The 24,198-nt window shown below is 39.6% G+C and overlaps 1 protein-coding gene across 1 annotated transcript in view; it reads right to left on the minus strand.

Annotated features, from left to right (window-relative positions):
- The window catches only part of LOC5575228 (major royal jelly protein 1), a 66,781-nt gene extending 54,040 nt beyond the window's left edge, over window positions 1–12,741 (minus strand). The window contains exon 1 of the mRNA XM_021838438.1: window positions 12,447–12,741. The gene's annotated coding sequence lies outside the window, so the exon portion shown is untranslated. The remainder of the gene's footprint in view (window positions 1–12,446) is intronic.
- Between the last annotated feature and the right edge of the window lie 11,457 nt (window positions 12,742–24,198).

Raw genomic sequence — 24,198 nt, forward strand, 5'->3', positions numbered from 1 at the left:
CCAAAAACGGTCGAACTTTTTTTGTTTAGAATTGGTTTGCTAAATCATGAAGTTGATTTGTCACAAGCCATGGACTCGAAATTAAAGTGGTTACTGATTCTTCAATGGGAATTCCTTCAGTACTCCCCGTGATGAATCCAAAATTACGGTAAAGTTCTAGTCGGTGACTGCGGTTCTAGAAGAATGTTGTGATCGACCCTGAAAATTCAATAGAAAATCATTGAAAAACGGATGGGAAATAATATTTTGATATTGAAAATTTCAATCAAATTTGTCAAATTTGACGTCAGGCTCGCATGAATACATAAAACAGGTTGTGTTCCACATGGGATGTAAAGTCAACTTAAGAAGATGTTCAAAACGATTTTTCCAAACACCAGCTAATTAAAAACGGCCTACTGAATATTTTGTTCGATATCAGCGCAGCGAATTGTGTAGTGTGACAGTTATGCGTAGAACTACAATAGTGGGACAGTTATGCGTGGAAATTCAACAATGGGACAATTTGACTTGGCTTGCTTTTCATTGAGTTTCCGAACAAAGTTAATTTTTGGTAAGTGTTTTCCAAAACTATGCGTAAAAATAAACTGTTTGATGACAAAAAGTCTAAATACACAAAAAGCAACATGGGACAATTATGCGTGTAACGGCAGTACAAGCGTAACAAGTGATACAGGCTGATAAAGTTGGGCTGAACCATGTTGTGAGTTCAACGACTATTCAAGGTTATCCAAAACCTTGTTTAAGTAAGGTTTCCAGATCTACAAGCGTTATCAGTGATCTTTCGGAGGATTATGGGTGATAACTGTACGGGCTTATATAACTATACTCTACTAAGATTTGAATACAACGCCTGTTCAGCGTTATCCAAAAAAAATACTTGGGTACACTTCATAAGATCTACAAACGTTTATGAAATTCTGTCCCAAGCATCTATTTCCTATAAAGATTATTGGTGAAAATTCATTTTTTGTGTAATTTGAAGTTTTTTTTTTTTAAATTTTCATAACAAAAATTAAATATTTTTTCGATGTAGGTATAGGTATATTCTTTATGTAGTCCAAACGGTTCACTTCAACTTCTCCATAGAACATTTTTCTCTGAAATCAACTGTTATGGAACTAGAATTTTTCAATTCATGCGTATGCTACAATAAGAGCGTAAGTAATATGATCGATTTATCTACATCGATTCTCTCTTCGGCGAATATAAGTGACAATATGCAAGTTTCTTAGCACTTTTTAACTTCAGGACGCTATTTAGCGAAGCAATCTTGCATTCTAAAATAGAAACATGCCGACAAACATCAATCTTGTCAACTTTATTCACAGAAGAGAAGATCGATCAATAAAAATCGATCATATTATATGCGCCATAATTCTAGCATATGCTTGAAATAAATTGCATGTAAAAAGTCATTGACCATTTTCAAAAGTTGTTCTTGAGTCAAAATACCAAAAACGTGTGCAAAATTTACTGCAAATTGAAGATGGTCGAGTTCTGTAACTGACCGATTTGACACAGAGACACATGCAAAAATATTGTTTTAGTTACGATGTTTACATAACGCAAACAGTGATTTCATTATACATACATTCTAGTTGTCTGGGACATGAATAATTCCGAACCGGTGGACAATACCAGAAATTTTGTTGGTCCACAAAACATAAAAAATCGATACGACTCCATTGGGGCTAAAGCAATCCGTCAAAAACTGTCGAAATATTAGCATTCCGAGACTTTATCCATTTGCTGGGTGCATAAACAGTCAAAATGTCATAGTACCTTCGGCAAACGTGTAGATTATTGTCTTTTCATATAGTTAGCGATGTTTTCGAAGTAATCTTCGAGTCCAAGAAAGACATTAGTGAGAAGGTAAAAATATCATATAATTTATTTTAAACACCTCTAAAACTATATCAAATTAACTCATTTTTGAACAGAATACTTTGATAAACATATTTAGAATTTGATGAGGAACGGGGAATCAAAGAATAGGTTTTTCAAAAATTGAACAGGTCTAGTGCGAAATATACACGGTTAAAAAAATAAATACTAAAAAGCTTAGAAGTCATACTAAAACGATATTTGATCTATTCACCCCATGGGATGCATATTTGTGGATTAAGCTTGCCATAGTATAAAAGGCGTTTATCAATCATAATGCATACTACGCATTCATTTATATACTGCGGTATGCTTTTGTTTACTTTCAAAATTTCCAGGAAAATTATATAAACATACTAAAAGACAATTTAATAAAACAAAATGGTAAAATATGAATTTAATGAATTAGGTTATTTGATAAAAGTTACATAACATGAATAATCGCACAAGTTGCTGCCGAACTATTGACTTCGCAGCACCAATCTGGAGTTCGCCGGTTGGACTTCCGAAGCGAAGTTTTGAACGAACTAACTGTCATTGCTCTGCCGGCTCGGCTTTTATCTCGACTGTTTTAGAAAACTGTCCAACATCACGTCGACGGAAGAAGTTTCACCACAACGGAGGATTTGTCAGTTCGAGCGCGCCAAAATCCTTCCGATTGAAAATGTGTTGGCGGTGCTTAAGGTGCAACTGTTTGCTATCCATAAATGATGATCGATTTTGTAGTTTTGGGGATGTGATATCGGTTCTACCGGACATAGATGAACTGAAAGTGTATCAACATGCCTGTTGTTAGCAAGCATTTGATCCGGATAGATCACCGAATGATCGATATGATATACACCAGAAATATTTTCTTTTCAACGATAGTTTGAACATAGATTGTTCATGGATGCCACGATGAGTCTATCGTGTGTTACCTTAAGTTCGTTGATAAAGAAGAGGAAAATGAGCGAAGTTCTTTTTCTGAATTTTATCGGGATGCACAATATGGTGGAGTCATCATCCTCCTGCGGCCCTCTCGGTAGTTTGCAAGGCTAGCTGTCCTGGATTCTCCTACAATCAGTTGTTGATTACTTTCTTCTGCCATGGATGAGTTGCTGGGAACCGAGAAATCTGAAAATTGTCCAGAGAAGTTTGTAATAATCTGTTTGCAGCATGAAAATTATTTCTGAACTTACCATGTGTCCGCAGGTAGAAATTTTCTTTCTGCAATATGTCTTGCAAGAACACAACAGCCACTTTCTATTTAATCGTATAAACGGCACTTCTGAAACAATAGTTTCAATCGTATACTACCGAATCTATGATAAAATATGTGAAATTTGAAGACACGAAAAAATGGCACCTCGTCAGGAGAGAATGTAATGAAATATGCTGGCAGACAAAAACCAACAAGTCCCAAGTGTAGCAACTGTGAATGTAAATGCACCGCCTATAATAATTCACCGATATGCATGGGGAAGTATAAATAAATATGACATGGAAGGATTAAAAGTCTCAAATGCTATTGTTGTCATAATTAGTACTCTAAGTAGTATTTTCATATTTCTCCGTGTAGCCTGGCGGTGACAGAGTTGGTCAGACAAAAAAAGAATAAAAAGAATGACTCGGTTGATAGAGAACAAAAAAAAATCGGTTCGCTTCAGTTGGGACACAAGAGCGGCGTGTGAGATCCGCGTTTAGATGTTTTAAGCCTATTGCCCGGTCCGGGGTTGAGTTAGGTCTTATGCAACTTTCATTATTTTATGTGCATGCATTGCAACAGTCAACGACGACCAACCGGTGGTCAGTAAAATATCCTATCAAGATCGGTTGGTGGTCGCACGGTAGCTCGAATTGGCATTCAATATGCTCTTTGGCTTCATGCGATGGGGTTCATGCGTTCACAGAATTTTTACATAATTGAAAATACGCGCCAATTTGTATGAATATGGCCTTCATCTAACAACTCGAACTGGAACTGCTTCATTCGGTTGCCTCTTGTCTCGCGTGTCCATCAACCCTAGTAGGCTTTGCGCAATAGTTCTCACGATTCACAGCAACAACCTGCCACCCGGATGGAGTCACTAAATCGCCATTACCTTCAGACATCGAAGAATGGCATCTTCCCTTTCGCTCGAGAAGTGGCGAATGGCAAATAACAAGACTACCTTCGTCGACAATTCAACCTTTTCGGCGCAACAGGGTTGCTTGGATCGAAAACACTTTCATCTTCGTTCCAGGTGGCAACGACAGCTGCTGCTCAGCAATGTGATAAGGGTTTGCTTTTCCCGGACTCCGATTCGATGGAAAATCCGGTTTTTGGGCAAAAAATCCACTCTCACGATTATCCCATCGATGACATTTTTATGGGCTTCGCTGTAAACCTAAAACGATGTTCCTATAAATGGGATGGCACATGCACTTGCACTTCAGTCACGACGATTCCGGTCGGTCCAATGACCTTTCCGCGGTTGGATCGGCGGAGCAATTCAGTGAAGGTCCGCGGTAGCGAAAGTGCATAAGCTGATGACTCTAGGCTCCGACTTGTAGTTCAATGTCGCGGAGTGTTCACGCAACAGGAGGTGGAGGATTAGCCGCCTTGCGCATCGAACATGGTCGAAAAATGCGCTTCGGAAATGCGCGCTATGGAAATGAGCGCTTGTGTTTGCATACGTGCTGTTAAACGCAAGTATCTAGTAAACAGTAGGCGCAGTGATGGACTGGACTATCGAAGGAGGCGTTGGTTTGGCAGTTGTATTCGACATATTGTGTAATCAATTACGCTTTTGTTGGCGGAACGAAACTGTGCGTAGTAGAAAACTAAATCGCATTGCAAAATGTATAGATACGATTCAATTTGATTTAGTTTCATATTGAAGTGTTATGTTCTTGAATAAGTACTTTGACATACAAGAGATAATTGTAAATAAGTGTACTATCCCAATTGTAAACTTGTTCGATATCTCTGCGCTTAGAATATTTTCCTGAATGCTACATTACTACATTACGAATGAATACACAAGCCTCAAAGATGGTTTTGAGCCAAGCCGAATGATGACCATCATGACCATAATAAAGGATACACTGATCATAATTTGATCACATTCCCACTTCAACAAGTTTCACAATTCGTCGAATGTCAAGAGCCTTTTCGAGATTTTTTTTTATTTCTAGCGAAACTCAATGTTCCAGCAGAGACAAGGGTGTACCCAAATATAAAACTTAATTACAAAGAAGCATTTTTTTCTTAAAGCCAGTGAGTACACAGTACAGTACATGGACCAAGAAAACAAAACTAATTCAAACAGAAACCAGGAGCAGGGGTTGAATTCTGAGAAAATTGAGAGTATTTCTCACTTATCGCTCTCTGTAACAATCATGATCCGGTCCACATCATGGGAGTCTGTTTATCGTCTACTGCTACAGCTATGATTATATCGGGGAATATTTAACAGTGCATGATAAAAGCCATCTAAACCTGCGGACACTATTGTTACCGGCTGTTCGAGGTTTGTTTAACATGCCACTAAAGTAAAATACCTACCTCCAATGGTAAACAAGCGAGAAAAATGGGTTTTATCATCGTTCTCTCTCTTTGGGGCACTCCTTTGCTGCTGTTGTTTATCAAGCTTGTTACAGCTTGCGAAACATTGCCGATCATGAACCGATACGGATGCAATGTTTTTCTTCGCTTGCTTTGATCGTGTTTCGAAATCAGTTGAGAACGAATCCGGCAAAGCCTGATTTTGATAGTGCTTTCAATTGTTTTCTCAATACAGGAGTTCCAAGTTGAATTTTCCCAAGAATTCCTTCAAAGATTTTTTCAGGAATTCTTCAGTAGTTTTTCCAAGCACGTTTCATACAATTTCGAAAATTACTCTAAAGAAATTATTGGCAGAATTTCTTGATAAAAATTCCTAGTGGATGTACTTGAAGGAAAATCCACGACAAGAATCTCCTCCTGGAGAAATTTCTGGAGTATTTCGTGCAAAATAGCTTTTAACAGATTTCTGTCGGAATTAAAATAACGCACGAGAACGAAAATTTTGATAGAATTTTTAGTGAAATCTGTGGAAAAATCACTTGATAAGTTCCTGAGTAAATCCCTGGATTAATAACTGAAGGAAACTTCGGTGAAACATCTACATACTTTTCTGGTGAAGTTGCTGGATCAACTTCATGTAAAATTTTCCAGAACTCTCATAATTTATGATTCGGTTCTCAGAAACAAATATCGGGGATTATCTCGTGAAATGATCCATTAAAATATGCTGAAGAAAAACAGAAAGAAATTACGGAAAATCTAGAGACATTTCTGAAATCCCCCAAGGGTTTTTTTGATTAGCTCGTGCAAGAATCTATAGAAAAATACCTGAAAAAAAAATCCTCGTTAAAACAGTTTAAATCGCTTGGGAAAAGTATTGAATTGATTCCATGAGTAAGCATCTGGAAAAAATTTTACCTTTTAGATGAAGAAGAAATCATAAACTTGAGCCAAAAATTTGGCTACTACATGCTGAATGAAAATATAAGGAAAGTATGTTTTCAATAACTTATTGCTTGATTTATACCATTAAATTGTTCAGTGGATTCCCTGTCGAATCCATGAAAAACTCATGAAGTAATTCTTTGCAGAAAATCCCGAAAGTTTTCCTCTTTCTGTAATGATATTTCTGAAGTCCCTGAAGAAGCTTCTTGATAGTCGTTTAAGAACTGAATAGAGTTTTCCTAAGAAGAGTAACGCCTAATTGGAATTATTGGAAATTATTGGAATAATTCCCGAAAACGTCCAAAAGAAATTCCACCAAGAATCTTCTATAGAAATACCTGTTGAACTACTGCAAGGATCTTTGACCGAACTGCTGGACTGCTTAGGAAGTCTTGGTGGGGTTTCTAGTTTAATTTATTAGGTAATTATTGAAAAAATATTTAATCGAATCCCTAGACAATATCCAACAGAGTGTTTTTGAAAAATAAACGATTGGAGGAATTATTGCAAAAAATCACAGTGGTGTTGTAAAAAACTCATTAATTAATATTAACACATATATTGAGCTGTTCGGTAGTCCAATCCGCATGGTTATTGAATTAATTAACTCATTACGCGTGTTAAAGATGAATAAATTATGGATGACACTATGAAAAAAATCCACGTGCTCGGCTGGGATTCGAACCCAGGACTCTTGTGAGCGCTTTACCATGGGTCAACAAGTGGCTCGGTAGATTAGTTGGTAAAGCGCTCGTCTAGCATACAAGAGTCCTGGGTTAAAATCCCAGCCGAGCAAGTGTTTTTTTTTTCATAATTTCACCCATAATTTATCCATCTTTACCACGCGTAATGAGTTAATTCGATTTTATTTAGAAATTTCTGAAATACTTCTCAATAGATTGTTTGGAACAGTGTCAAGAGGTATTTTTTGGAACAATTCCAGAAAGAATTGCTGTAATAATCGGCGTCAGAACTTGTAGCAAGAACAAACCTTTGAAGGTTTTCTTCGCAGAACTGCTGTTGCAATCTTCAGAGAAATCGGTGGACAAATAAGTTAAAAAATCATTGGAAGAAATCTTGAAATGTCCTCTGGGAAAATTCTTGTGCTTAATGATAAATAGTTGCGCATGATTTATTGGAGCAAGTTCTGAGAAATTCTTCCAGGCATTCGTATATCATAAATACCCGGACGAATTATTGGGAGATTGATTGAAATAGTGACCAAGTCTCCAAAAAGGGATAGATCAGCCCTAAAACCTGCAGTTTTTATTTATTTTATAAAACAATATTGAAATTTGTATATCTGCTTTCATATACGTATTATAAAAGTTGCCTGAATTGAGAAATGATTTTTTGTTTCAAAATAAATTGCAAAACAATTCATGCAACGATTCCGTGTGAAAAACTGGTTCAATTTCAGATTTTTGGGTGAAAAATTAGGAAAATTTGCAATTAGGAAACTTCTCCATATTTCAAGACGGCTTTTCAATAAATTATAGTTTCAAAAACAACGAACCAAACCAGTTATGATTTTTTAATAAATAAAATAAAATTAACATAGATCTTTCACTTGACATCAATCGATTTTTACGTTCATATTTATAATGGCTTAGGAAAAACTGGTAAAATTACTTGTTGAAACTTGTTAAATATTTTCAGATGAAAGAGGCAAACAAAATAATTTGATAGTGGCAGTACAGTTAAAATTAGAAAGGGTTAAAAGTAGCAGATTCTAATCACGGTCCAGAGTTTTTTTTAATCTACTTCATATATGATCTAGCATGATTTTTTGAGTGAGTTTTATTCTGTATGTTTTTTTTCTCAGGAATTTTTTTGAAAATTATTATGACATTTTTGAAAAAAATATAACTGCGCGGTCAAATTATTATTGAAATTTTTGGAAAATTGACAAAGGCATACCATGTGGAATCCCTAAAGATTTTTTTTTTGTGGAATTTCCAAAGTAATACTCAAATCTCCGAAGAAGCTTCTAGAGAATCGAGTCAATCGAATTTATGGAGGTTTCCTTAGAAAAAAAAACTGTTGATGTCTTAGCTTAGGAGTACCAGTACATATTTCTACATGAATTACAAGCAGGCTTGATAGAAACTCCTCTGCAATGCAAAGAGGAGGCGACTTTGCCGTTTTTCTAAGGAGAAAAAAAAGTACTAAAAATTTCCAACACAGATCCTCAAGCGATTCGAGTGAGAGTGCAAAAAATGCGAGTATTTTTTCAGGTACGCTCTCTCTCTCTTTTGTTGCGATGCTCACCCGTACTCACACTTCAAAAGAGCTCTTGAGTCTGCCGCCCGAACACGACAGTCCTCGGGGGGTTGTGAGAGCATCCTTTTTTATGGAATTTTACTCTACGGTATTTCACCGAACTCTAATGATGTTGAAGAGTATTATCAAGCCTGATCACAGGAATAATTTATATAGTAGTTGTTGGTCCAAATAGAATTACTCGAAAGAACCTCTAATCAGCTAAAAAAGCGTGCGAGTATGAAGTCACGATAAGGTTTTTCGGGGAAATTCAGAGAAACGAGGTATTCAAAAATGTGACATTCGGGGTATTAGCGTTTGGAGAAAAGACTTGAGATCAACTTTATTTCATGTTCATCCGTTTTTGAAATTCGATCAACTTCCAATCAGTTCGTTATCCCGGAACTATGAACTGCTGCACGAGTTCACTAATCTGGCGTTTGAACGGTGCCGAACCATAGGCTAGGGGAAGTGGATTATTAGATTTTGTATGAAATTTCACAGGAAAATGAATGACAAATTTATCCACTTCTCCTGGCCTATTGCCGAATGGTTGCCATTATCATGTAAATAAAAGTTCATTCAGATTCATTAAGGTGACGATGAATCGAAGACAAACCTCAAATTTTCAAGAGCACAAATCTGGAGAACCAAGCATCCGTTTAGGCTGAAAACTTAATCGATTGGTCACTAGCTGGCGGTGACCAATTGATTAAGTTTTCAAATTTTTTTTCAGATTAGTACTCTCAAAAATTTAAAATTTGGCTTCGATTCATTTTCACATTAATGAACTTATCGGTGTACTAAATTAACTCGATCCAAGAATTTTGACACTTGAACGGAGAACACTTCCATATGCTCTCCACGTGGCCGCTCTAGTGTCATAATTATTGGACTATGAATTTAGAAATAATAAACATTAAGCTGTATGGACTTATGGTTTTATCCACCGGTGTGCTAAATTCACTCTGTCCAAGAATTGTGACACTTGAGCGGGGAACGCTAACGTATACTCCCCACGTGTTCAAGCTCCGCTCTAGTATCAAAATTCTTTGACCGATTGAATTTAGTACACCAGTGAATACGACTATGGTCTTATCCACTGATGTACTAAACTGACTCGGTCGAAGAATTTTGACACTAGAGCGGGTCCAAATCACGTGGGGATCATACGGGAGCGTGCCCCGCTCAAGTGTCACAATTCTCAGACCGAGTGAATTTAGTACACTGGTGGATTAGACCATCCACTGATGTACTAAATTCACTCGGTCAAAGATTTTCGACACTTGAGTGTGGTCGGAACACGCGGTGGGGATGGACTTATCCACCGGTGTACTAAGTTCACTCGACTAAAAAAAATTACATGTACGGAACACGCATATGGAAGCTCTCCACGTGTTCTGACCCCGCTATAGTGTCATAATTCTTGAACCAAGTGAATTTAGTACTCAAGTCAATTTGGGAACAAACTGTGCATGATGAATCAAAATTGCTCAAATTCAAGTTACAAAATGATCTATTATTGAGCGCAAAGATTGAATTTTTATGTATCCTTTATCAAATAATTAATCGCCTTATGAAGGTGTTAAGATTTTCAAAAAAATACTTATGTGCTTATAAAGCTATCATCTACAGCAAATATTCAACTAAATAAGTTAATTGAAGAAAAAAATTTGAACTGCATTTGTTCCGGGAAGAATCCCAGAAGAACTGCCTAGAACGATTCCAGGAGGAAAAACTCGAGTATTATTTTTACAGATGTTCGCGTATAATTCTTTCACGAGTTCTAAGAATCATTTGATGAATTTCCTGAACAATCTCTAGAAATATTCCTCAGGAGATTCTTGCAGTAATTTAGGCAAAATTCTAATAGAAGTTTCTGGAAGCCTAGTACAATTCTTGTAAGGGAAGAATTTTCAAAAGTTGTAGTTGAAAAAGGCCTGGAGCAATTCATAGAGATATTTTTAGAAACGTTTTGGAACAAAAACTTTGAAGAATTTCCGAATAGATTTATTGAGTGATAGAATTAGCAAAAATCACGGATTCCTGACAAAATGTATGAATGACTTCTAGTAGGATCTTTGATAGAAGCTTGCGTTATTATACTGGAAATTGTAGGGACTTTATTACGACGCAACTAATCAATTAAGATGAATGCTGATTGTTCCATAAAAATAAAATCAGAAAATATTCTTAACAATTCAGTTTCACGCAATGGAGTAAGCACAAGAACTCCTCCACCATGTCCTGGCTATACCCATTCTACTAACACAAGTGCAAAGTTTCATTCCATTCGGAAAAAAATCAGTGCCTACGTGATTGGCATTTTGGGCCAAAAATGCATTGACGTATGAAAAATAAAAAAAAAAAAATCATGACAGTGCAGAAAAAAGGGCCAATGATTTGAATTTAATTGTTCAATGTCACAGACGAAATCGAGATAAGTGACATAATTGTCTGGAAAAATGGCTCCAGCATGGGAACGCGGCTTCTGTTTGTTCCACTTTTTCACAGACCAACAGACATAAGGCAGCATCCATTTATTACGTAACGCCAAAATTGGCCATTTCTGGACCCCCTCCCCCCCGTCCGTAACGTTTTTTGTATGAAAAATTTAAAATTTTTGTATGAGCCGTAACACTTGAGCTTACTCCCCCCCTCCCCCTAGAGTGTTACGTAATTTGTGGATGCCGCCTAACACTCTTAAAGCGGTAATAATAATTATATATACGCGCGCAAAAATCTCGCGTCATAAAAGATCAACCTAGTCGTCTTCTTTGATCAAACAGTAGTTAACTGAAAATAACTATGTTAATAAAGATAATAATAATAATTCACATTTATCGCTCTCACTTATAACTCAGTTACAAGTAATTAATAGACACTGGATAATGGGCGGGCACTTAATCGAGCATACCCACCCGATGAGCACCGTTTTTCCCTTTCGTCGCTCAGTTCGTAGTGTGGGCAATCCAATCCACTTCAATCACTAACTAATTTCACTTCATCACAAAGCCTGTTTATAATCCAGTTTCGCAACATCGCAATCGGGTCACAACCGATCTAGTAGTCCATAGCGAATGTCCCTCACCTGTAGCCGACGACGTCGATTATACGCCGCCTGCTTGGATTGTTATCGTGACAAGTACCAGTGTTTTGGGTTAAAATTCTTCGTCTTTTTGACATTGCGACTTCACAGAGAGAGAGCCTGCTTCTTAGGTTAGTGTCCAATAAGTACTTCCACGTCTATTAACTGAGAGTTTCCTTCACCAAAGTTGCCATTTTCGCATTTGTATATAGTGTGGTAGATACAATAATACTCTACGCACAGGGAAGTCAAGAAAATTTCCATTACGGAAAGATCCTGAACCTACCGGGAATCGAACCCAGACACCTTAAGAACGGCTTTGCTTTGCAGCCGCGGACGTTATTACTAGGTCAAGAGAGGCTTCCCAGACCTAGGTTTAATGCAAGATCCGTTTTGGGATATCTTGATCGACGTGATTGCCCACGGTAATACCATCATCTATCAGCATTAGCTCACTATCTTACCTTGCAGATCGCATCTTAACAGACCATCATTAAATTGTTTCCATCGCCATTGTTCCTCGAGAAAATTAAATTCAATTGACGTACAACACTGCTCCAAATTGCCATCAAATTGCACTCGTTTTGTCACACCGTTCCATAAATTGTCACACCCCTTTTGTTCAACTGCCATATGCTTATCTACCCAATGCTAGAAGACTCTTCGCCTGGTTGCACCAAATTGTGTTCCAACATCGAAAAACACCCTCCCACAACTCGCACAAAGATTTCTCACCAATAGTAATCGTAGTAGCCGTTACACCTTCCTGACAATAATAAATCGATTTGAACTACCTAGCAGTAGGTCGCTTGCTGCGATTCACTTTTTAAATTCCACCTTCGAAGAGTTGTCAACCTCAACCCGGGATCGGCACTTCACAGTAGGCTGCACGGTTACGTCAGCTCCAGTCGAATAATGGAACACACGCGACGGGACACACTAGAAAGAGAGCGGAATAACGCGATCAAACCGTACGGATTCGCGTCTGAATGCAGACTGCGGAACGCGTGCCGCCGAGTGGGCTCTTTTGTTTTTCCGAGGGCTCCACCAACGTCTTCGTCGTCGTCGTCGGAAAAGAAAAAGGCTCCTTTGAGCGTTGAGCGTCGTCGTCGTCGGTAACCGAGAGCTAATAACTAGACTACTTGGATCCGAAGAGAGGCGAGAGATTGAGCTTGCAAGAAATGCACAAGATAGTGATACTTATTTGTATATTTATTTATTTTTTGCAAACAAGTCAGCGGCGTCTGCAGAACTCTGATCTTTGAAGACGTCCTCAAGGTCCCGAGGTGCTCTAAGCCTAGTTGACTTCCATAATACGCCGCTTCTAATTTTTATTTTTCAAATTCTATGAATTCAAAATCGCAACAAGATGAAATTCAAACGCGTTCAAATTTGAAATGGTTATTTCAATGTTAAGTGGTCTCCCAAAGTACCTAACGCCATATTCGTTCCGTCAGAGCTCTTTAGGGATTCCAATTTTCTCGGGATACGGGAAATAAAATGGCCATTTCCCGGGAAATTCTTGAAAACTCATTTTCACGAAGCAAATTTGACGCATTGTTTTAAAAGAGAGATCTGTATTCGATTCTACTTTTATTCCAGAGGGTCTGTATAGTTTTTTCTCTTTTTCTAAGAAGTGTTTTTCATCTCTTTTTTCTTCATTGGCCCGAAACGGCGAGTGGGTTAATGGCGCAGGCTGCCCCCATCCCGTAAAACCGTGGCAGGCCTTAGAGTACGTTCCAAATCCGTCGCCTGGTTGTTCCAACTTGGCGGGAGTAGGCTCAGATGCCATTACCTGACCTGCGCCGATCCGGCTCTGAACATAGTACCCCATAAAGGACTATGTCAACCGTAGCACGGCCTCCCTGCTTGCATAGATAACCATGGGACGACTATTCCAGCGGAGATGGATAGCGGCTTTTAGGGGGAACCACCCCCCCCCCCCCCGGAATGTGAAGGAGAGGCTTCTGGACCTATCAGTAACCGGCTAAGGTTCCCGCCATGGAAGGAGGCGACCAACATCAACTTTAGTGAAAACGGTGTGGGCAAAATCCTAGATGCTGCGACGACGGCAGGCACTGGGCGCTCCAGTGCAACATGTGAGGTGGCCGATGACCCGGGACTAATCGAGGCCATGGATCGCAATAGGGAGTACCTTCCTAAAATGCAGGTAGCTGCTGAGCAACTTGATGTCATCATCGAGTTCGTTAAGAGCAAAAGCAATATCAGCAAAGAAAAAAAAAGTCTACTGAAATTGCGACAATCAGTCCTAGCTGCAAAGCAGGACTACGAGAAAGCCAAGGAACAACTTGGCAAGGTAGAAGGCAAAAGAGACACTAAGTCGTGTCAGACCGAAATGTTTTCCTTCACAGGCAACGCGAATATAGGGTGTCAATGCTAGTAATGGACCCCTTAGTAGCTGAAATTCATTCTCGACGCCTTTCCGCAATTATATATCAGGCAGATATACGTTTTGTAGAGTCTAATAACAAGTTCAATGTCTTTACTTCACAGTACATCCATGCAACATACAAAATCATACGATTTTCCCAGAGAAATATACATTTGGAAAACTGTTGTCCGAATGCCTATTATGGACCCTCCCGGGGTCCATAATAGGATTGTTTGCAAATTTGACGTTGCGTATTATGGACCCTCCATTTGATTCCAATGTAATCCGGCTCGCTGCCGACAAGCCTATTATGGACCCACCTGGAAATGCGTATTATGGACCCTCTTGTGTGGTTTCATTTACAAAACTGTTCAAATATCTGTATTTATGCGCCTCAAACCAAATATTTTGCCTGAAACTGCTGACTAACAATGCAATCGACGTTCCCCCGGTGGATTTTCATAAGAATAAGGTTGTTTTGAGTGTTAATTTTATGTTTTTCTGTAGGGGGTCCATAATACGCAAAGGGTCCATAACCGGCATCGACTCCCTATATGATGATATTATTCGATACGCGATGCGACAGAGGGGACCATCCGAGGATGAATACGTGGCGAAAAGACGTACAAGTACACGTAAAGTGACCTACACGGCCGTCCTCCAGAGCGGAAAAGCTGGCACGAGCAAAGCCCCGCGATCAAGAGGACGTGGCAACAAAGGAGAGGCCAACACCAAGCCTAAGGCCAAGAAAGCCTAGAAAAAGGAGCCACGGGATAACCCGAACCAGGCAGTGCATCCACAGGAAACACGGGCGCAAGGCAACAGCAACCCGTGGATACGAGTTGGAAATAAGAAAAAACAGAGGAAACAGAAAACGCAGCCCAAGGAGAGCTCTAAACCGAAAACAGCGAAACGTAGGAATTTAGGCGGAGCCCTCGTTATCAAAACGGAGGAAGCGAAATACGCCGAGGTTCTAAAGGCGATGCGAAGCACGGGAAGTTATCGCCATTGGGCGCAGACGTGCGGAGTATAAGGCGAACTAGGATTGGTGAAATGATCCTAAGACTACCTAAAAAAAAACCTAAAAAGGACGCCAAGGTAAAGTGTGCAGTCTATAAGCAACTGGCACAAGAAGTACTTGGCGACGAGGTTACTGTAAGATCCCTTAATGCTGAAGCGACTCTCCAGTGTAAAAATCTGGATGAGCTCACTGACGCAGCGGAGGTCTCGGCTGCTCTCAAAGAGCAGTGTGACATCGACGTAGCCAGTAAGGCCATCCACCTTAGAAAGGGCCCGCAGGGCACCCAGGTGGCGGCTATCAGGCTGCCGGTTGCAGAGGCCAACAAAGCGAAGAACTTGGGCATACCCAAGGTAGGTTGGTCGGTTTGCCGGCTGAGCATTAGAGTGATGCAAATTTTGAAATTTTAGCTCCCCTATGCTTAAACGATTTTAATTATGGTAAATAGCATCATCCAAAAGTTTGAAGTGATTCGGAAGAAATTTGGTTGTGCACACGCCATTTTAAGTTTATATGGAGATTTCTATAGAAAACGCCAATCTTTTGTGTTCAGCCCTCTATCTCTTCGTCATAATATTTTATGGAAAAATGAACACGCTCATCTCATGTGAAAACTTCCCAGCTACAACTTTGCCGAAGACCACATTTTGATTGGACGTCCGGATAAATTGTTATTCATCATCATAAAGTTGGTTTGCATGTAGCATGTTTTACCAACTGTTCAAAGTAATCCAGGCTACTATGTTCTACAGCAAAAAAGCAGTGTTGCTTTGAAAGTAATTGAATGATCATCTCAGCATGATCTACACTTTGGAATCATTAATAACAAATTATCCTTACGGCCCATCAAAATGTGGTCTTCGGCAAAGTTGTAGCTGAGAAGTTTCTACATGAGAAGAGTGTGTTCACTTTTCCATAGATTATTATGACGAGCTGTTAGAGGACTGAACACAAAAGGTTTGCGTTTTCCATAGTAATTTCCATATAAACTTCAAATAGCGTGTGCACAACCAAATTTTTTCCGAATCACTACAAATTTTGGGAGGATCATTTTCATCATAATTGAAATCGTTTAAGCATAGGGGAGCAAAAACTTCAAAATTTACATCAGTCTACTGAGCATACAACATCCTCCTGAAGTTTGCTTCTGAGACGAGACTCGCGAAGACGGTCTTCTTTTTCTGTGATTGCTGAGTTATTTTTTCTTATTCCACTTTGTGTTTATGCCAATCATGCGCAAGTCGTTCAAACTCTCACATGAACTTTTCAGCAAAAAATGATTGCGTTTGCATCACACCGAATCATAAATAGCCTTTTTAGTGAAATTCCATGCCAGCAAACGCTGCAGACCTAAGAAATAACTAATCTTGTGTTTAGATTTCTCAGCAACTTTAGAAAAAACTGCTCCGTTGACTGAGGTTTTTAATAACAGTTAATTGTGAATACAATACTTTTCACTTTTGCAGCCATAAAAACGGCTGGCTGCATTTGACGTTTCGTGACAGCGGAATCTGGGCTGCATATGACGTTGATATTTTTCCTCTTCGCGAGTCTCTCTCAGGTTTGCTTCAAGTGTTTCGGGAAGGGACATAAGTCGTGGAATTGCAATCGTCCCGACAGAGGTAAGATGTGCAGAAAATGCGGTACCGAAGGCCATAGGGCAAGCGATTGTAAGCAAATCGCTAAGTGCCTAATATGTGTCGACAGAGCAGACAAGGGACACTTAACGGGCGGACCCAAATGTCCGGGCACAAGCGGAGTATCAAAGCAGCCAAAACGGAAGTAACACAGTTAAATTTAAACCACTGTGATGCAGCCCAGCAGCTGCTTTGGCAGTCAGTCTCGGAAACCAAGACTGACGTGGTGTTACTATCGGACCCATACCGCATACCAGCCAACAACGGGAACTGGGTGGCGGAAAAATATCAACAGCTAGCAGCTATAGGGACGACAGGACGATACCCAATCCAAGAAGTAGTCTCTAGCTCAAATGACGGTTTTGCGATAGCAAAAATCAACGGCGTGTTCTATTGCAGTTGTTACGCGCCCCCAAGGTGGTCGATTGAGGAATTTTCCCACATGGTCGACAGGATGATAGCCGAACTAGCTAATCGGCAGCCAGTAGTGATAGCTGGCGACTTTAATGCATGGGTAGTGGAGTGGGGTAGCCGCTGCACCAATCAAAGAGGCCAGCTATTGTTGGAATCCCTGGCCGCATTAAATGTAGAGCTGGCAAATGTGGGTACAGTGAGTACCTTCCGCAGAAATGGTGCAGAATCGATTATCGACGTGACGTTTTGTAGTCCTAACCTTTAAGGTACCATGAACTGGCGCGTTGATGACGGTTATACTCATACCGATCATTAATCGATTCGTTATAGTATAATACCAGGCGGGCGGACGGCAGCGCGATGTAACTCGACCAAAGCCCGAGGATGGAAAACAGCGCGCTTTGACGGCGAAGTATTCACTGAAGTCCTGAGGCACGAACGGAAAACTCTGGACCTAAACGGTGAAGAGCTAGTTGCTGTGATATCACGAGGAGCGTGTGATGCTTCCATGCCACTGTGTTTTATTTTCTCGATTTCATGCGATTTTTGAATAGCACCCAAACCGTTGATTTTAACGATATAGTTTGTTCGGAGAAGTTTCTTGGTTTATTAAAGCGCAACTTTTGACGAAAAAAGTTTTGTGATCAATCCACCTAGCAGTGAGATAGAAAAACTATTTTTTCAAAACATTTAGATAGACATATGGTGTCTTCGGCAAAGTTGTAGAATTGGCAATTTGAAACAACTTTGTCGAAGACACGATTTTTCTATCTCTTATACTTTTTAAGATATATGCCGTTGTATGTGAATGGCCCCTAAAAATCATATTTTTTATCATAACTTTTTTCCAAGATTTTTAACATTTTTGTGTTTTCTACAAAGTTTTTTGTTATGAAAAAAACTTTTGTCTATAAGCGTCTTTGCATGGGATTTTACAATCAAACAAATATGCCTTATTAAAACGAGTTGATTTTGAACGAAAAAACTGGTTTTGAAAACTCCGAAATCAATGACGGATCCTGCCCCCTTAAGTTTAGGCCAAAATCACATGCTTACTCAATTTTTTTAATGTTTTTTGTTTGTTTATGTCCAAAAAAACATTTATTTTTGTTTTTTTTTTTAGATTTTGTCACACCTCTTTGCTTGAACTCAAATTTTGGGTATATTTTGTTTTCCGTGCCTCTTCCGATATGTCAGATAGGAACAACCCCATTGTTAAAACTAAAACCCCTGTGGTGTTTTTGTCGATTAATCGAACGTCAAAGATGATCAAAAGTGTCAAGGTTCATATTTGGAACCATTTTTAAAATTAAAGTTTAAATATGTTTAGCTATTATTTGAGATTCAAAAATTTCTAAAGTATTTGCAAGAACATGCTCTTTCGTATTATCAACCAAAACTAGAATTCATTTCAAATTTTAGGACCCAATTGGACCTTTTTCTCGCAGGGTCTTCCATAAGGATCAAAATCGCATGGAAACAATGCAATAGTTGCATTCTACTTTCTCATTCTATTAACAAGTACACGATACTCGTGATCGAGACCGGTTATACTTTCATTCTCATAACAGCATCCATCACTCCAAGTCCCAATCCAGTTGTAATGTAACTTGCTCAACTGATCGAACCCCCTTGATGCCCCTTCGGCCGGTTAATGTTTGACACTGACCAATCCCAATAATGCCTACTGCGATCGGCACTGCAGCGCCCGGTGACGATAGCGGCGCCTTGCCTTACCTTGGCCGGACAATCGCTCTGCTGTGGTGGTGAATTATTACCCAGTTATTATAATTTAGCTCGATTTCAAGATCGAACGGCCCCCATGTACCTTCGGAACAGGATCGATCAGCTCGATTCGAACATAAATGCTGGGGCTGGCCTGCGATATGATAGTCGCTGCGGATAATAAGTCGAGAAAACAATTTAATGGTTTTTCTTCAAGGCCATTCTTTGGGTGTTGACTCCGCACAAAAGCGATATCCCTTCATCGTTACGTGTAGATCAACTGTCCAAAACTGTGCGCAGTCTACTCTAATTGCGATTACAATGTTGATGCAAAAAAGTCCGCTCGAATTACGTTCTAAAGCGACGCTTTTTCGCCGCGATAGAAACGCGCCAGATAAATAATAGCATTTAAATGCCATAGGCTTTCCGCGGTCGTTATTCAGTCAACTGCCGCATAAAAGCAGTGTGGAATTGCAATAAAGATCGATTTGGCGCACTCAGCCAGTCAGAGTCAGTAGGCGAGCATAGAATGCGATAGGTGAATCGGATTTGATGCGGCGAACCGCCCCAACCTGTCAGAAAACCACACGCTTGCTTCGTTTAAGTTTTTAACGGGTTCCTCTCCAACAGATGAAGACAAGGGTTGGTGGACAAGCTGCCGAAAAGTTGCCTTTATCGGCACTCACATGAGGTATGCTAAGTAACTGAACTAATTAGTAGCCTCCACACCTTGGCATTTTGGGCATCATAACTTCCCCGTAGATTACGCCGCTTTGGAGGTCTACACCGACATTCACCAACAGTTAGCGATTGCGCAAAATACCAATCCACCCCCACTTTATATTCTGTTTTCTTCAATGGAGTTCAATGGATAGAAGATCCGTTCGGCGAGTGGAGGAGATTGGTGCAGGATCGAGTTCCCATTCAGCAACACACCCATCTCAGTTGGCCATGATCGCGAGATACATATACAGCGCGGCGCGGATGGGATTTAGAACGTGCAGAGTAGGCGCGTCAGAACAGCTGGACGATGCCGGATGGTGAGGTAAAAGCGATCGAAGCCTACTGTTCTTGCTGTTATTGCATACAGGGCCCAAGATCACTGGGTTCGTTTATTTGTTGGAGCACGGTTCCGAATACCAGTCGAATCTGGTCGCATATGACGAACGATTGCCGAAGTTACTCGCATTAAATCTTTCAAACCTAAGGGGTCATATTTAATGATTCTAGCCACGTTCCATGTATGATTAATGACGTGTAAAGTGTCTTTTTCTAGGTTATCCAAATTGTCCTAGAACGCGGGCTCCAAATATAGGAGAGTAACGGACTACTACTCACTCTCATTCATTGTTAGGGTTGTTCAAATTACCGTGTATGCTCCACACCGCTTATTCGATTCTAGTTCAGGTTCTAGAGCTCATTCGGATGAAAATTGAGGCTGCACAAACCCTTCAAAGTTTGTATGGGAATTACTATGAGAAAACCAAGCAAATCGGTCATAGATTTGACATAAAGTCGTTTGGCATAACGAGTCTGAAACCAAGAATTTTTTAAGATGACATTCATTTTTACGTTTCTATTGAGTCTTCCTGATGACATCAGGCTTGTTGTGGAGTCAATTGACACAAAATTACATTTTATTCAACAATCATATGCTCTTGAATAAACTAAAGCATATTAGGAAAATTATTGCCAATAGTATTTTATTATTTATCCAGAAATTACCCTTCTTTCAAATATTAATTCTTCTTTTGAGTTTCGCTATTCGAATACAATTTTGCACCGAAGATTTTGATATATTTGGAACATCATTACCCTTTTTCCAAGCGTTCTATGTTTTTTTTTTCAATTATGATGTAAACATAATTTTAGGTATAAAACTGATGATTTAAAATTTAAATTAATTTCACCTTCTTTTATACATAGGATGTTCTTAGGAGCTATATTTTTTTAAATATTTTATTGTTTTCAACTGACAAAAGGGCGACATTCGATAACATTGATCTTCTCTATAGGGTCCTAAAGCCCTGTCCCGATTTTAGTGCCAAACGCTTAAGTTTAGGCCAAAAACACATGTTTACCAATTTTCCAATGTTTTCCGTTGGTTTAAGTCCGAAAAACATTTTTTTTTATGTTTTTTCTAGATTTTGTCACAACCCTTGGCTTAAACTCAAATTTTGGGTGAATTTTGTTTTCCGTGTCCCTTCCGAAATGTCAGATAGGAACAACCCCAGTGTTAAAACTAAAACCCATGTGGTGTTTTTGTCGACTAAGCGAACGTCAAACATGATCTCAAGTGTCAAGGTTCATTTATGGACCCAATTTTAAAATTAATGTTTAAACATGATATAGCCGTTATTTGAGCGGGAAAAATTGCTAAAGTAGTTGTTGAATAAAAACAAGATTTTATCAAACATTTTAGGACCCAATTTATCAGCGAAAAGAGACATCCATTACTGCAGTTACTTCGATGGGTTGTGCTACTTTACCTCGAATGTCGTTTCCCCGAACGCCAGTTCCTTGAATATCCCGTTTCCCCGATTAGCCTATTTCCCCGAAAAGTTTTTAGCACTTATAATTGTCGTAACTTCCTTCGCCGAGTGGTTAGCGTCCGCGGCTACAAAGCAAAGCCATGCTGAAGGTGTCTGGGTTCGATTCCCGGTCGGTCCAGGATCTTTTCGTAATGGAAATTTCCTTGACTTCCATGGGCATAGAGAATAATCGTACCTGTCACACGATATACGAATGCGAAAATGGCAACTTTGGCAAAGAAAGCTCTCAGTTAATAACTGTGGAAGTGCTCATAAGAACTCTAAGCTGAGATGCAGGCTCTGTCCCAGTGGGGACGTCAATGTCATGAAGAAGAAGAAGAATACGCACTCAACACCAGATTGATAAGATGAAATATGAATGTCGCATTGGAAAACGAGTGTGTCTCGTGCCTAAAACGGTATTTTTGGACGAGCTGTCAAATCAGCACCTTCTCCAGCACCAAATTTTTGGCTTCACTTCAGTTGTTCGTGGATGACAGCCGTTTCAGTCCTGTGATCCCGGTAGGCCGAAAGGATCATTAGGCCGAAAATGGCCACTAGTTCTAATGAACCGTAAAGTCGAATGGGTAAATAACATGGATAGGTCAGGAAAATTTATGTATTTATTTATTTATTTGTTTACTTATTTATTTATTTATATGTATTAATTTATTTTTTTATTTATTCATTTATTTATTTATTTATTATTATTTAAGAGGGAAAAATCATTCAAAAATATTCTTTGAAACAAAATGCATAAATAATGGAGTTTTCTTCGAAAAAAACTATCAAAGTTACCCTGTTTTACGGTACGTAACAACCGCTTACAATGCCACCGATAATCTTGCCGATCAAGAAACATTTCTCCTTCATGGAATGGAACACATCAGTTTTCCATCCTTACTGGCTTTTCTGAAGTCAGCTATTCCAACGTTAAAGCTAGGACAGCTTTAGCCGTCTCCAATGGGCGTTCCGTTATTTCGGCTCCTACCACTGCTGCATCGTACTCTTTCACAGCCGATGGCAAAGCCACAGACAAACAGACGCAACACTTGAAACAAATCGCGATTAAAATCATAGTCGAGCGAACATGTATGCCTAATGCTAAAATCGGTGTGTTTGGCCGATGAGCTAACAGATGGCGATAGTGTGTAAACGTCAAACGCGAAGAATAACGATGCGAGCGCTGCGGGTGGTGGATTGACCACCTACAATATATTTGAATCGGTCGTTAAAAAGATGGTCGATGGACAATTATGAGAGTGTGACGTCTGTTTGTCTGTGGTAAAGCCTTCGGATCCCTTTTACCATAAGCTTGATTTCCTTGTGAAGCTCTTTCGCACTATTGTATTGCTCCATCCAATAAGACAATTTTCGGGGTTTTTCAACCCCCCTCCCCCCATGGTAAGATTTTTTGTATGAAAATTAAAAATAATTTGTATGGCGCGTAAGAAATCTGAAACCCCCCCTCCCCCATAAACCCTTACATAATTAATGGACAGCCCCTTATGTTGTCTTTGTGATCCAAGCGTTCTCTATGAAAGCAGTGAAGCGGCCATGTTAGGGACAAGGTCAACAAGGGGTACCATGTTCAGAGTCGGATCGGCGTTAGTCAAGAATTAGCATCTGAGCCTACTTTCTCCTACTAAGGTGGTGAATTTAGAATGTAGATGGAAGCCTACCAAGGTTTTACCAAGACGATCAGACTGTAGTTGAAGAGCTTACCCTTCGTTCTTATCGCACAGATTCGATCAGTTTTCGATCCGCTCTGTTGCAACTGCTGTAGCGTTAACGGTTTTAGTCTGATTTGCTGCTGAAAAGTAATTTCTCGCTCTATTCTGATGCATGGGAAATTCCTGCAAGGAAAGCAAAGCGCTTTTGCTGATCTTGGAACGCAGTTGTAAAGAAATGCCTGTTGAGTCAGTGGCTCCCACTGTAGAAAATTGCTTTAGTGATTCTTTTCCAGCAGGCTTTAGGGTAAACATGTCGAAAAAAAACACCAAATTCGCCACAGAATCATCCGCTTGGAATTCAGGGAATCGCCACCGAATTATTGCATAAAATCTTCGCACATTATCACTTCGTTCTCAGATCATCCTGTAGCGCAACGCACCACCAATCACCACCCAACAAGCGTAGGATCTTAGGTTTAAATCCACGTAGATTGACAAAAAATCGCGTATAAACATATATCAACAAAACATGTTGTAGAGAAACAGCTGCGACGCGAGGCGAAGACAAAACAGTAATAGGCCTATTCACATGACGTCTCAAATCAGCTGATCGGGAAGCACTTTGACAGTTCTTCTGTGAAAATGACAGACTCGTGTTAGCACCGCTCCTCCACCGATGTAAACAAATGCATAGACGGATCTGTCACATGAAAAGGCCTATAAGCAAGAGAGGTGCGAAAGATGAAGGCGAAAGAGAGAGAAAATTCTTGTTTCGCTCCACGTGAGACGTTACGTTCAAGACGTTATCATTTTTGAATGGCGAATACGACATTTCTGAACGCCTAGCATTCAAAGCATGACAAGAAAAACGCTCAAGAAAAAAATCTGCTATTTACCAAAGTGATTTTGATTGCTGATCTTCAGGAGCGAAATATCACTTTTACTAGCTGGATAATTGAGCGGAACATTTTTCCGCACGGAAAAAATAATAGCTCCAATTGATTTGCACGAAAGGTGTTACCGGCGTTACAGAATCGGACGTTAAAGCTACGGACTGCTCAAGGAATTTCGACAGCGGAATCATTCTTGATCGTTCC

This window comes from Aedes aegypti, chromosome 1 (genome assembly GCF_002204515.2).
Source record: "Aedes aegypti strain LVP_AGWG chromosome 1, AaegL5.0 Primary Assembly, whole genome shotgun sequence".
Lineage (NCBI taxonomy): Eukaryota > Metazoa > Arthropoda > Insecta > Diptera > Culicidae > Aedes > Aedes aegypti.